The 15,298-nt window shown below is 42.4% G+C and overlaps 1 long non-coding RNA gene across 1 annotated transcript; it reads right to left on the bottom strand.

Annotated features, from left to right (window-relative positions):
- Positions 1-117: 117 nt before the first annotated feature.
- On the bottom strand, positions 118-2,048 carry LOC126690607 (uncharacterized). Its single transcript, XR_007644676.1, has 2 exons — positions 1,636-2,048; positions 118-482 (listed from the first exon to the last, which is right to left on the bottom strand). It is a non-coding gene; the product is annotated as an uncharacterized LOC126690607 (long non-coding RNA).
- Positions 2,049-15,298: the final 13,250 nt, after the last annotated feature.

The raw sequence follows: 15,298 nt of genomic DNA, 5'->3' as shown, positions 1-15,298 counted from the left end.
GTACAATTTTTGTTTTTGTTCTTTTTTTTTTTCATTGATGTTAACAAAACACAAATTTACAAAAATAAATTACACATAGGTGCACATGTTTCTTTAATGATAAAACGAGAATTATAATTTGTATAAATTGCACATAGGTGCAGAAATTTTTTTTTATTAATAACAAAATGAGGATCATAATCTGCTCATGAATACATCTCACACAAATCACTAGTACATCATTGCCAAACTAATTGGCATATGAACAATCATTAGAGCACTTAGCCAAAGTTTCAAAAACATGATTCTAAACTAAAAAAATTGCTTGATGTTGTGGACCACCCATTCTCTCCACTTGCAACACTACTTTGAGTTGAGGATCTCTTGTACCATCAATTTTTGTGGCGGGAGCTTGCAATACTTGATCTCCTCTCTTGAGGAGATGATAATGCAACACTTGCAAATGATCCTTCCTGACCTAATGCATTACTTGTACAGGACATCTACAAGAAAGCAATTGCACATAACACAAATGTAAAAAAACAAATGTAATATTTGAAAGAAATAATCAATGAATCATTTCTAATATTTTTGAAAGAAATAATCAAGGAAAAAAAAATGTAAAACATCAATAAATCATATAGCAAGCTTAGTATTAGATGTACTAAATTATCCTATTGTGCATTTAAATTATAGCTAAAACCTCTAGTGTATTTCTGCCAAACCTGAAAAGTTTTACATAATCAAATAAGATTTTTTAATCAAATCTCAATTGATCGTTTGTCAAAGGCGTAAAAAATACCAAGGTTAACTTCATAGTCTCTACTCACATATCTTCATTCCATCTTACATAACTAATGTTTTACTGAGTGTGTGCGTATATATGGGAAGCCAGTATGCTGGTGTATTAAGTGGTTTTCACAGTTTTAACATTCTATTCCTTTAGCCATACACATAGGCAAGGTTCTTCATTTGGACAAATTAAGTCTTTTGGTAACATATTATCAGAAATTTCACTTGACAAGGTTCTTCTACTACCTATTACCACTTTCTATCTAGAAATTTTTGTGTATAATTCATCCAAATGGCACAAAAGAGTATGTTTACAAGAATTGTTTTGGTTATTCAGATATTTTACTGATGAACAAACATATTACATCTAGCAGCGTAAAGCTACTTTGAAACTCACAGTCCTTCAAGGACAACCTAACAAAGATTGCTAGCTTACTTAACAACAAGACTAATAATACAAAACAAAGTCATTTAAAGCCAAACTGGGTCAGAGACAAGGATTAGCATAGACTCCGGCATCTACTAGCAACAACCCCACCAGATTGAATAGAAAGCACATATCACACAATCATTAGGACAATTTATCAAACAATTGGAATGCACAAATAATGAACCTAAGTTGAGAACTCAATCGACCACGGAATCCTAAAGACCCAACACAAAATTCATTAAATCTACATCATTTGATCAATATCTAACCATAATCATCACAAAAATCCACGAGTATCAAAGAAACTAAAAAACAAACCAAAAAAAAAAAAAAGTGGAAACTGGAAAGAATTTTACACAGCCAAAAATTCCATGGGCCAAAACATCTTAAAATTTCATCTTCAAAGATTAAAATAAAGAAAAAAGTGGACTCACCCTATTCATTGCTTGAAAGGATTTGTGATTATTTGGATCTTAGAGTAAATAAACCCCAACCTCGACAGAAACTCGCACATACCAGGGCTTGAAGATACGGCCTACGGACGGCGAGACAGCCGTCGGATGAAGAACTTGGAACCGCTTTACGGTGGCTCTGGTTCTACTGCCTCTTTCTCTCTCATCTTCACCGGTCAAAACTAGGTCTCTCCTCTCTCTTTTCTTTCTTTTGTGTAAATTAGTCAATTTTTAAATTTCACGTGATTCTCACATGCTATTCCGTGAGTTTTTTAACGGGAAGCTAACTGAAGTATTAATTTGGCAGGAGTGTATAGTTTGGGGAGTAAATTGATCAATAAAAAAGTTTAGGGGGTGTCTTGGCCACTAGTCCAAAGTTTAGGGGGTGTATGAGTATTTTTGCCTAAAATTTATAGTAAGTTTAACATTTTCTCCAAAATATATATATATATATATATATGAATTAATAGAAATGCAACCTAACATCCATTAAGTGAATAAAAAATGCTAAAGTTAATACAAATTTTACAACAAAAAACTTATAAACTGATGTGACAATAATATTATCGGTGTCACTTAAACAATATAATAAATAAATGTTTGAATAACTTTTTTTGAATTGGTGATATGCTAGTTTATAAAACCTATATAGTAAGTATTATTAGCTCACTTTGGGTGAATTAGTCATATTAATAATAGATTTGAAATAAAATATATATATATAATAAAAAAAACCAAATATTATTTAAGTGGTATTTAGATGTAAAAGGCCCCTTTAAAATTTCCGTCTTAGGCCTCAAACTATCTTGAGCCAGCCCTGCACATTTTGATCAAAAAAACACTCACATCAGTGGGTGTAAGATTGTACATAAATGCACAAGTGCTACATTATTTTAGTATTATTTGTCTCCCCTCACATTTTCTCTTCCTCTGACTCTCTCTCTCTCTCTCTTCAACACTTAAAAATATTATTTATATAAAATATAGTGTATAATAGATGGACTGATGTGGATGTTTTGTAAAAACGATGGTGTAAAATAGAAAAAGTAGGTTTTTTTGTATAAAATAAATGAAATCTTTTAGAAGAGCTGATGTGGTTGATCCAAGCAGATCAAATCCCGAACTCCATATTAATATTAAATAAAAATATCTTTTGTCGTTATTATTATTATTTATATTTTTTATTTATTTTTGAAATATTTTCTTTTGAAATTATCTTTGTTACTAATCACCCATTCTTATTGCAATTGTTTGCCATGAAATTTGTCCGATGGAAATTTTATTGCTATCACAGTCTATCAAGTCTCCAGAAGGGAGTTTCACACACATATACACTTAGATTAAGTTAGAGTATAAACTTTATCTTGTAAAAATAAATAAATAAACAAAAAAAAAAAAAAAAAAAAAAAAAAAAAAAACCATTGAGGTAAACTTCCTTTTTGGGCTAGATGGACTTTCCACTTGTACAACTCATTGAACATTAAATAGGATTAGTTTCTCGTTAGACATTGATTAAATCTCTTTGTTTGCTTGCTTGGTTTGTTTCTCTAATTAAGAAGATTATTAATGTGCACGCAGAAAACGCTACAGAAGCTAAGTCAACTTGGCCACCTCAAGGATGAGGAAAGCAAAATGCATTACGTCAATAACCAGTATATTTCTCTCTCCCTTTCGGTTAGCGTGTATATATTCTCTAGTTTATTTTGTTTTAATGAATAAGCTTAATACAAATATATAATTTTACCTAAAAAGGAACAAGTCTTTAAAAATTTGTACCTAACCAAATTAATCAAATCAAATTAATAAGCTAAACGAAAAGCTAATCCTAAAATTAATATAATATCATACATAACTCATTAATTCAAAGTGTATTTAATGTATTTCATTAAAATAAAAATGTTTATAAACTATTAATGTACTTAGTTTACTTTAATTACACAATTGGTAAAGTTTGTTACACAACTGATTGTTGAATAAGAGATTTGGAATTCAATTCCTGCTTACGCTAAAAAGCAATTGGTGTCTTAGTCTGATGATAAAAAACTATCATCAAGAGCGGACACCATAGGTTGAAATTCTCTAAGAAAACAAAATTTACTTACATAAATTTTTAGGAGACATCCTAAAAGTTTTTTTTTGAGATATATATATTATCTCAAAAAAAAAAAAAGCTCATTGAACTAAATAATATTTAGGAGACATCAATCTTCTCTATTTATTTTTTTTATTTTTTTAGAGAATTAGAGATACAAACTTTCTTTTTTTTACTTTTAGAAGAAACCATAAATGTGAATTTCGTGGTTAGGTGTTAAAAGTTCTGTAATTTTTATTGATGTTATGCATATACTTAATGTAATACTTTGTTAAATATATATATATATAAAAGAAAATAATATATATTATATCATCGTACAAACATATTTTTTGAATTTAATTTTTTATATATATTTAATTTGGCCCCCTAAAGAAATTTTTTGCCTTCGATGCTGACCTAACTCTCTAATAGATAAAGCTCATTAAGAGAGCATTTATTTCATTCTTTATATTTATGAGGCGCTTAGAGTGCTGGCCTCGATAGTTCACCATTTTATCTTGAAGCCACCTTATGAGCATTTTATTTTTATTTTTATCTTTGCATGGTCAAAAAAATAAATAAATAAATAAAACAGGCTGTATCTATTAGTTTTATCGTAACCTTGAGTTCCGATATTCACACATTAAAAATCAATAAATGTTCTACTCATTGTAAACAAGTATCAACTCGCTTTAACAAATAAAAAGCTAAAATTATTACTATTAGGATCCGATTAATGAATGTCTTTAGAGTATTTAAGTGCCGGAGTTCGAGTCTCTAGAAAAAAGTTTCACATACATATACACTTAAATTAGGTTAGAGTAAAATTTATATCTTGTATAAAAAAAAATTACTGTCAAAATTTTTTTTTTTCTTTTCCCATAAATATTTTTCTCTTATTAGTATTGTAAGGACAGAAATTGGATTGGACCCAATATAGAATTGGGTTTTAGCCCAAGAAGCCCAAACAATAAATTTAGAGAACATGGATGGAAGAACTAGATCTACTCCATAAGAAAAACGATAAAATTTGCTAATTTAAGGCTACTAACACAAGTAAGATAAGAAAGTCTATCATCGGAGTGGCTTGAGGAGCTTATATTATATTGTCTTGTTGATCAACAAAGTTTTACAAGAGTTCTCAGTCTTATCGTAAAAGTTGCTTGATTTCTTCTCACATCTTCTTTTTTTAGTACATCTTCCCATGCTATATACTACAATCTTGGTATCATCCCTACCACACACGTGTAGGTTAGATTCGGAGAACTCCTTCCTATCACATCCAACAGCTTGGCGTGGATCGAACGGCCGTCGTTTTTTCCCGTATTTTTAGGCAGGGATGATTTTTTCTCTCTCCTCCCGGCTATATAAGACGTCAGAGGGGTTCAGTTCCCTCTTTCATCTGCATTTCACAAACCTCAAAAGACTCCAGAGAACTCCATCGAATCTCAGAGATATACGAACACTTGCGTCCGTTACGCCGCCGTAGCCGTTTTTGTGAAGCGTTTCGTTCAAGAGAGATTTCCAGGCGTCCCCTTGAGCGTTTTGTGAAGGTACCAGTACATTTCGCTTTTCTCTCCGTTTCAATTCCCTCCTCGGACTTTACTTTTCTTCGTGGTCTCTACTTTCATTTCCCCCTTTCAGTTCAGATGGGTAGATTCGAAAAATTAGTAAAAACTCCAGCCGCTATGGAGGCCTTTAGGGCTAAATATCACATTCCCCCTGGGGTTAGGCTGCGGTACTGTCCTCTGGAAGGAGTATTGACAGATAGAGTTGTGGGAGAAGTCGTTATCCCCATGATTGCTTTCATAGAGGGAGGGATGACACTTCCCATGCGTAGGATCACAAGGGAATACCTGTTCAACCACAGGTTGACGCCGTATCAGTGTGCCCCGAATATGTTCAAGATACTAGGCTGTGTAGATGTCTTAAACGAGCGGATGAATCTAGGCCTTACTTGGCACGATGTGGCTTATCTGTACGAATGTCACCGCCTCGGGGATGATGGGAATTATCTTAAATCCCGGAACGAGGACGTTAGGTTGATCTCTTGTCTTCCAGTTTCCAATAAGACCGTGAAGAATGACTTCCTCATTGCTTCTGGGGAGTGGTTCGACGGTATTCATTGTCCAACTCGGGGAGGAAACCCAGGTGCGGCGCTTTTAGGATTGATCCTTTTTGGGGAAAGGATTTAGTGTTGAGGGGTTATTTTTCTTGCTTTCTTTGTAATTGGAAAATTTCATGGTCTAACCTCACTTTTCTTGGTTTGTTTGCAGACAAAAGTCACGTTGCTCCTCAGATTAACTTTGTGAACGTGCCGGCGTTGAACTATCTCCTTAGATCGGAGATTTACGTCGCCCAGGACGGACAGTTGCGTGCGGCCCATCTGGTTCTGGGTTACCAACCTCTGAGCAGCGCTTTTCAGGCAGTCGGTCACGCTATAAGGGCTGGCAGTCCGAGGCTGGCTAGAATTGACGTGTCCCAGGACGGATTCCTAGCTGACCACGATTTGCCACCAGTTGTGTTGCCAGGTGTCAGAAATCCCTACTTAGCAGAGCAGCTACCTCCGGTAAACGAGTCTGGCGCTGCTGTTTTGGTTGAAGAAGAGGCTGAATCATCTCGTCTTTCCCTTGAGGAAGAGATAGACAAGTTTTACTTCCAGGAGGAAATTCAGCAAAACCCCTTGGTGGAGTTTTCTAATCCCGAAGTAGAGCAGGACCAACATTCCGCAATTGGTATTCCCTCAATCGTTATCTGCTCGGACGATACTTCAGACGAAGAGGTAGAGCCCATGGCAAGAAAGGGAAAGACTTTAAAGGAGCTGATGTCCTCCCGAGGGAAAGGTCAGTCGTCAAAGGTTCAGTCATCGAAGGGACCAAGTCCATCAAAGGTCAAAACCCTTCCCCCTGTGGTCCCTCAGGGCGTCTCGGACCCTGGTCTCAAGGTTAATCCGGACCTGAAGAAGAAGAGGCCGGTTGACACTACTAAGGAAGGTGAGGTGATTGCCCAGCCGACCAAGCAGCAAAAGACCACGCGGGCGCCAAGGAGTAGAAGGGGTAACTCCTCGGAGAGCCGGGACGAGGAGAACGTTGCTGAAGTGCGCGCTGCCCCTCGTGCATGGAACCCCAAGTTGGAACTGGATGGGGTGGCCATCCTTTCCAACGCTTCGGTCCGAGAGTATAACCGAGGCCGAGCAGGGTACGTGGCTGACGCCTTAGAGCAACCCCTACTCCTTCCTTGGGACATGGAGGCCTATAGGCGGTTCTCTCAGCACGAGCTCTTCCTATCCCTAAAAAGGGATCTCGCGTTGGTAAGTAATCCTTTTACTGTTTTATTGATTTACTTATCCCTGCTAGATTTCTTTAACACTCTTGTTTCGTTCGCAGATTACTCAGCAGGTGTTCGTGGCTGATGAGTTTTGCCGCGATAGCCGTAGTCGGGTTGAGGCTGAGACCCAGGCTCGGGCGGAGATGGAGAAAGCCTTGGGATCCCTCAAGCACGAGCACCTCAAACTCACGGACGAGTTCAAGGTGTTGGAGAACCGGCGCAAAAGTGCAGAGGCTGGTTTAAAGAGTGCTGAGGCCCAGGCGGAGGACCAGCGCAAAGATCTGTACACGACGCAGCTTAACCTCGTCACCGAGAGGCAAGCAGTGCAGGATCTCAAGATTGCCCTGCAAAAAGTAGAGGATGAGCTGAGGCGGGTAAAGGAGGAGGCCCAGCTAATCCGAGAGGCTACAGAGGCCGAGAAGAATGCTGCTCGCCAGCTCGGGGCTGAAGAGACGAAGGCCAGGTTGTCTGAGGAGATTCCCGAGGTATGCAGGGAGTACTGCGGCATTTCATGGGCGCATGCTCTCGACGCTGCAGGAGTTCCTGCGGATTCGGAACTAAGACTGCCCGAGAGCATCTTCTATCCTCGGGAGATCCGTGCGAATCCTGAAGATGCTCAAGTGGCTTCAGAGCAGGAACTGGCGGTGCCTGATGCCGTCCTTGTGCCTGATATGGCGGAGGATCCCGCCGCAGACTCTACCATCGAGGTTCCTCCTCCTCAGCCCGAGCAGAAAGAAGATCCTCCTGCTCAAGCTTAGCCTTTTAGGCTTTCAATCTCTGTAAATAGTTTTTATTTTTTATTTTATTTTATTTTATTTTATTTTTCTCTTAAATGAGAGTTATCCTACTTTTCCCTTTTTTTGTAAGGACCTCTCTTTCTAATGTACTCGGAATATTGATATAAAATGTTCGTTTTGCCTACTACGGATGTGCGTTAGTAGCACTCTTCTTTAAACATTTACGATCGATGTGGATATAGGTAATCGGTCAAAATAAAATGGGTTTTTGGCGCTGCGCATTTTACGATTGCGATGGTACTAAACTACGCGCACGCATTAAAGTGATTTCCTTTAAGTAATAATCTCTCAATCTATCACAAGTAATAATTTCCCCAAAAGTCTGTGGTCCGAGGAACCAGGCAGGACTTAGGTTCTGCTTAAAACTATGAATTGTCATGAGTAATAATTTCTCCAAAGTCTGTGGTCCGAGGAGCCATGCAGGACTTAGATTCTGTTTAAAACTATGAACTGTCATGAGTAATAATTTCCCCAAAAGTCTGTGGTCCGAGGAGCCATGCAGGACTTAGGTTCTGTTTAAAACTTATAAATAGTTGGCTTAAGTATTAATTTCCCCCAAGTCTATGGTCCGAGGAGCCATGCAGGACTTAGGTTCTGTTTAAAACTTGTAAATAGTTGTAATGTAGACTAGCAAGCGGCAAATAGTCAAAAAAGAAAACGTATGCTAAGCCATTCTTATTAATAATAATACCTCCTGAGGTTATTTACATTCCATAGTCGAGGTACAGCTTTTTCATCCAAATCTTCTAGGTAGTAGGCGCCTATTCCGGCCACGGATGTGACACAGTATGGTCCCTCCCAATTGGGCCCCAACTTGCCCCAAGAGGGGTTCTTTGCGCTGCCAAGAATCTTCCTCATCACGAGATCACCTGGACCCATGGGCCGCAATTTGACGTTAGCATCGTACCCTTGTCTCAGCTTCTGGTGATAGTAGGCCATGTGAATCGTGGCCTTTTCCCTTCTTTCCTCGGCTAGGTCCAGATTTCTTCCGAGCAATTCATCGTTATGGCTTGGGGTAAACGAGCTAGATCTCAGCGTGGGGAAATTGTTCTCGATCGGAAGCACAGCCTCAGCCCCATAAGTCATTGAGAAGGGGGTTTCACCGGTTGAACGCCGCGGCGTTGTCCGATAGGTCCATAAGACATGCGGTAGTTCTTCTACCCATCTCCCCTTTGACTCATCCAGTCTTTTCTTCAATCCGTTCACTATGACCTTGTTCACGGCCTCGACTTGCCCATTTCCTTGGGGGTATGCAGGGGTGGAATATCGATTAATGATCCCGAATTCACGGCAATACTCCCTAAAATTCTTGCTGTCACACTGAAGACCATTGTCGGAAATGAGTGTTCTCGGAGTTCCGAAGCGGGTGATAATGTTCTTCCAGATAAATTTCTGGGCGTCCACGTCCCTGATGTTGGCCAAGGGTTCAGCCTCCACCCATTTAGTGAAGTAATTGGTTCCGACTATTATGTATCGCTTGTTCCCCGCAGCCTTGGGGAAAGGCCCGACAATATCAAGACCCCATTGCGCGAACGGCCATGGACTAGAGAGTGGGTTGAGAACCCCTCCGGGTTGGTGGATATTCGGGGCGAATCTTTGGCACTGATCGCATTTCTTAGCGTATTCCTGGACCTGTCTCTGCATGTTCGGCCACCAGTATCCTTGGGTGAGTGCCCTGTGCGCCAACGATCTTCCTCCGGTGTGACTTCCACATACTCCCTCATGCAACTCCTCAAGAAGAGACTCGGACTCTTCTGGATGTACGCAGAGTAGGTACGGTCCCGAGTAGGAACGCCGATAAAGTTTGCGGTCCTCTGATAGCCAAAAACGAGGAGCATTTCTACGTATCTTCTCGGCTTCTAGTTTTTCTTCCGGTAGGATATCGTCTTGGAGGAAATTCCTTATGGGGTCCATCCAACTGGGGCTCTGTCTAATCTGATGGACTTGGGTCGGGTTTCCGCTGATGGGACTGGCCTTGACTAGATCTTCAACCAGGATCGTTCGTGGCAAATTACGTGCCGAGGACGTCGCAAGAGTGGCCAGTGAGTCTGCATGGGTGTTTACGCTCCTGGAGATGTGCGTCAGACTGAAGGATTCAAAACTCGTCTGTAGCCGTTTAACTTGTCCCAGATACTCTTGCATCCTGGTATCTCGAGCTTCTAGCTCTCTCATCACTTGTCCGACCACTAATCTGGAGTCCGAGAAGGCTTCTATTACTCTTCCACCCAATCTTTGAACCATTGCCATTCCCTAAAGTAAGGCTTCGTATTCGGCTTCATTGTTCGTAGCCGAGAATCCGAGTCTTAATGATTTTTCAATGATAGCGCCGTCCGGCGATATTAAAACTATCCCAACTCCTGATCCTCTCTGGTTGGCCGCGCCATCCACGTAGACCTTCCAATGCATGGTCTCCCCGGCTGAAATTGCGCCAACCAGTTTTCCACCCAGGTCTTTCTTCTCGGTCATCGTTTCTATAGAGGGCTCAGCAAACTCCGCTACCAAGTCTGCGAGGACCTGTCCTTTGACGGAGGGTCTGGGCATATATTTAATATTAAAAGCCCCCAAAAGAGGACTCCACATGGCGATCCTTCCTGTGTAGTCAGCGCTTCGAAGCACGGCTCGAAGGGGAAGCTGAGTCAGAACGATGACCGTATGCGCCTGAAAGTAATGAGGAAGCTTCCGGGTTGCATGCACTATCGCCAGAATTGCCTTTTCTAAAGGTAGGTATCGCACCTCGGCCTCATGCAGTGACTTGCTCACATAGTACACCGGTCGCTGCACCCCATTATCATCCCGTATCAGTACCAGGCTTTCGGCGTGGGCAGCTACGGCGATGTAGGCAAACAGCACCTCGTCTGCCTCCGGACTGGACATGATGGGTGGTTGGGACAGGTAGTCCTTAAGCTGCTGGAAAGCCTGAACGCAATCCTCCGACCATTTGAACTCTTTCCACTTGTTTATCAGGAGGTAAAAAGGCCGACATCGATCCGCCGATCGTGATATGAACCGGTTTAATGCCGCAATCATGCCAGTGAGCTTCTGCACCTCCTTCGGGTTCCGAGGAGTCTGTAGACTGTTAATGGCTTTGATTTGGTCGGGACTTACTTCTATTCCCCTATGGGTGACCATGTACCCTAGGAATTTCCCAGACCCGACCCCGAATGAACATTTGGAGGCATTCAGCCGCAACCGGTGCTCCCTTAAGATAGTGAAGACTGTTCCAAGGTCTTTCACGTGCTCGGACACCCTCTTACTCTTCACAACCATATCGTCTATATACACCTCAATGATCTTGCCCAGTTGTGGCTCGAACATCCGAGTCATCATCCTTTGGTAGGTCGAGCCCGCGTTCTTTAGCCCGAATGGCATCACCTTATAATGATAATTTCCGATGGGCGTCATGAAAGCCGTTTTCTCTTGGTCCTCTAGCGCAAGGGGTATCTGATGATAGCCCTGGAAGGCGTCCAGGAAGCTCATTCGGGGGTGCCCCACGGTTGCATCCACCAATCGATCGATTTTGGGTAGAGGGAATGGGTCCTTGGGGCACGCCTTGTTCAGGTCCGTGAAGTCCACGCAGACCCTCCACTTCCCCGTCTTCTTCCTTACCACCACTGTGTTTGCCAACCATTCGGGATAAAAGACCTCTTTGATAGCCCCTGCTCTTTTCAACTTTGCCACCTCGTCTCTTACGGCACTAGCGTGTTCCTTTGAAGGGCGTCGGGGTGGCTGCTTCCTCGGAGTGGAAGAGGGGTTGACGTTCAGGTGGTGACAGATGAGGCTGGGATCAACTCCCGGGGCATCGTAGGCGTCCCAAGCGAATACGTCGACATTTGCTCTGAGAAATCTGACCAGTTCCTCCTTTTATTGAGAGGGCAATTCAGAGCCGACCTGAAAGAACTTCTCCGGGTCATTGCTGACAGCAACCTTATCTAAACCTTCACACCTTATCTCCTCGGCCAGCCCCTCGTCTTGCTCTGCCGAGGAGGTTGGTTGCTATAAACTCTTTGGGACCGAGGACTCGTCCAGAGGCCGATGTAAAATGGCGGCCACCACACACTTCCTGGCCACGGCCTGATCTCCTCGGATCTCTTCCACTCGTCCTCTGGATGGGTATTTTACTTTTTGGTGAAGTGTGGAGGTCACGGCCTCTAGGCTGTGGATCCATGGCCTTGCAACTATCGCGGTGTAGGGTGAATAAGCGTCGACCACGATAAAGTTCACCTCCACCACCTCCGCCCCAGCCTGTACGGGCAGTCGGATTTGCCCCTTTGGTGTAACAATCTTCCCCTCAAAGCTGAGAAGGGGGGAGTCATAAGCTGTCAAATCTTCCGGCTTCAAGTTCAGCCCCTTGTATAGGTCAGGGTACATTATCTCCACCGCACTTCCCGAGTCTACTAACACCCTTTTTACATCGAAGCCCCCAATCCGCAACGTGACCACCAAGGCATCATCGTGAGGTTGAATAGTTCCTCTCTTATCCTCATCCGAGAATCCCAGTATCAAGGAGCTTCCCTTTTTTGGCCTTTTGGGCTCCCTTTGCCTGCCCTCAGAGGGGAGCTGATTAACAGCTAATACCCTAGGGATGGGTGGCCCGGTTCTTCCTGGTGCGGCGAGGATGACATGTATCGTCCCGGTGGGGGGTCTTAAAGACACGTCCCTTCGAGGCTCTTGTGCTGCCTGGCCGGGATGGCCGCTTGATGGGTGCAGCAGGTGGCGTAACTTTCCTTCTCGGACCAATTGATCTAGGTGGTTCCACAGATTCCTGCAGTCCTCAATAGTATGCCCATGGTCCTGATGATAGTGGCAGTACAGGTTCTGGTTACGCTTGGAAGGATCTCCAGCCATCTTTCCCGGCCACCTGAAATAGGGTTCATCCCTTACTTTCTCCAGTACCTGCTGTACTGGCTCTTTGAACACGGCGTTCACTGTTTGCAGGTTGCTCTGCCCAGCCTGTCGCGGAAAGTCTCTCCTCGGCTGACCAGGATTGTGACGTTCCGACCTGATATCATTTGCTTTGGGGTGGATAACCTTCTCCTTTCCCCTCCCTTGCAGCTGATCTTCCTCTATTCTTTTGTACTTGTCGATCCTATCCATTAACTGTTGAAGGTCAGTAACGGGTTTTCCGGTGAGGGATTTCCTTAAGCCATGCTCGGTGGGGAGGCCGCTTTTGAACGTGCTGATAGTAACATTATCATGGTTGTGATCTAAATCATTATACACCTCCCAATACCTATCCGAGTATGCTTTCAGGGTTTCTCCTTCATGCATGGATAAGGACAGTAGCGAACTGAGAGGTCGAGGGACTCTAGTGTTTGTAATAAAACGGGAGCAAAAAGCTTGAGTGAGCTGCTTGTAGGAGCCTATGGAGTTTGTCTTCAGGCCGTTGAACCACCTCATTGCCATCGATCCCAAGTTGGATGGGAAGATCATGCACATTAGGGCTTCGTTTTGCGAATAGATCGCCATTTTTTGGTTATACTGACTCACGTGCTCTACCGGGTCTGTTCTGCCGGTATAGATGGCGAATACCGGTTGGTTGAAGCGCCTTGGCAGCTTAGCCCCTTCGATTCTATTCGTGAAGGGTGACCTTGAGACCTGATCCAACGCCTTCTTCATGGCGTCGCTCCCCGAACCTTTGCTAGATGGGCTCTCATACTTCCGTACTGGGCGTGGTTCCTTTTCGTAAGAAAAGGTCTCACTTGGGGGGGTCCTTAACCTTCGTCTATAACTCATGTCCTCCGCATTAGAAGACTCGCCTGAGTCAGAGGGAGATCGTCTTCGCTGTACACGTCGTAACTTCCTTTTTAAGTCATCTATCTCTCGCTGCATGGCCTGGTGACTATTTCGCCTCTGAGACACGTGACTTCCTGTCTGAGTGTGACTCTGGCTCGTCCGGATAGTATGCACACTTCCCTCACGGTTCCCCCTGCTGCCTGGGTTGGTTGGGTTATTTTGCCTCTGGGACTCGGCGGGTCGTGTCCGTTGGGAGTTAGCTTGGTGAGGATCCTCCTGGTGTGGATCTAGTTCTTCCATGCTCGACCGTTGCACTAGCTGATGCCTTAGCTCTTCCCACAGACGGCGCCAATTGTGGTTGCATGATTTTCCTGGCCCAACTTATGTTGATTAGGCCTTGGCCCAAAGCGCAACCCACAATAAATATTTGTAGAGGATGGGTCAAAGAACTTGGCCTCAGTGAACTTGTTCGGTCTAATGCATGGACAGTATTGTTTGCAAAAAGAAAATAAAAATACCAGAATGGATCTTTCTCAAGTCTGATTTTATTTCTTTTTGTTCCTGATACAACTCTCCCGTCCCCTTCTTTGAGGGACTCCACTACATTATATATTTCTCTTCTTTTCATCTCAACCTTACACCTGTTGACCATCCAAGCATCCACTTGAGCACCTGTCCCATCAGACGCCCTCATCAGTCCCTTTGTGAGTTGCAGAGGCCAAGGCGGTACTGTTCAGGAGTCTTTTCCTCATTAATGCGGCCAAGAGGGTGGTTGGGGCGCAATTAATGCGGTGGTAGCCTTCCGTGAGATATTTTGGATTTAATTCATTTTATATGTTGGGAAGATGAGCTGAAATGGCTGGGGAAAGTTCCTCGTCTGGGCTTCGTGATGTCCGAGGAGGAGTTACTCCTCGGATAGGTTTCCTTGGCGCTATTGGGGTTGAGTAACGCTTTATATGAGGCTTCTCTTTGGACAGAACGCTTCTCGGACGGGCCTGAGTTTGGAATAGCCCATCATTTTTGGGCCGGGCCCCACAGTAATGATTCAAAATATGAAAACTCGTAAAAAAATTGTAAAACTTTATGCATTTCTTTTTTCTTTTTTTTTGTTGGTCACTCGATCTAGTCAAGTTTTATTTTAATTAAATTTTGTTTTAACTTATATTTCTTAATGAATCCTCTCAATAAAATTCCTAGAGCCGCCATTAAACATCATGATATACCATAAAATAAGTTAATCACAGAACAAACATTCAATTACTAAATTACCCATTAATTATTATTTGTAATTGACCTGCATAGAAGTATAGGGACTGAGATTACTAACATCAAAGGTTAAGATTGAGAGTTGAAAAAAAAAAACAACTTTCAATCTAAATCTTTAAATAAATAAATAAATAATAAAAAAGAGTAAAAGTAAAAATATTTGTGTGTGGAGACTGGAAAGGTATAAATTGCACTGAGTAGGTATCACACCCAATCCAAATCTGCAATATAGAGTGCTATCATGTTACATCTTCCTAGCTGACCATAGGCAATTGTAACAACACCAATGACCAACCCATGCCATTTCCACTAGACCCCAAGTCTCCTTTATACAAAAAACTTTCAAAAAGGCTTATAAATAAATGACCCTTCCTTTTGTTACACACGCAAGGCATAAACGAATGGCTTTTGTTTCGCCACCCTACTAATCTCCTTCTTGATCTGGTGA

The sequence above is a fragment of the Quercus robur genome, chromosome 6, assembly GCF_932294415.1.
Source record: "Quercus robur chromosome 6, dhQueRobu3.1, whole genome shotgun sequence".
NCBI classification, from domain to species: domain Eukaryota; kingdom Viridiplantae; phylum Streptophyta; class Magnoliopsida; order Fagales; family Fagaceae; genus Quercus; species Quercus robur.
The sequence above is the reverse complement of the archived record's forward strand: the minus strand, read 5'-3'. Positions and strand labels throughout refer to the sequence as shown.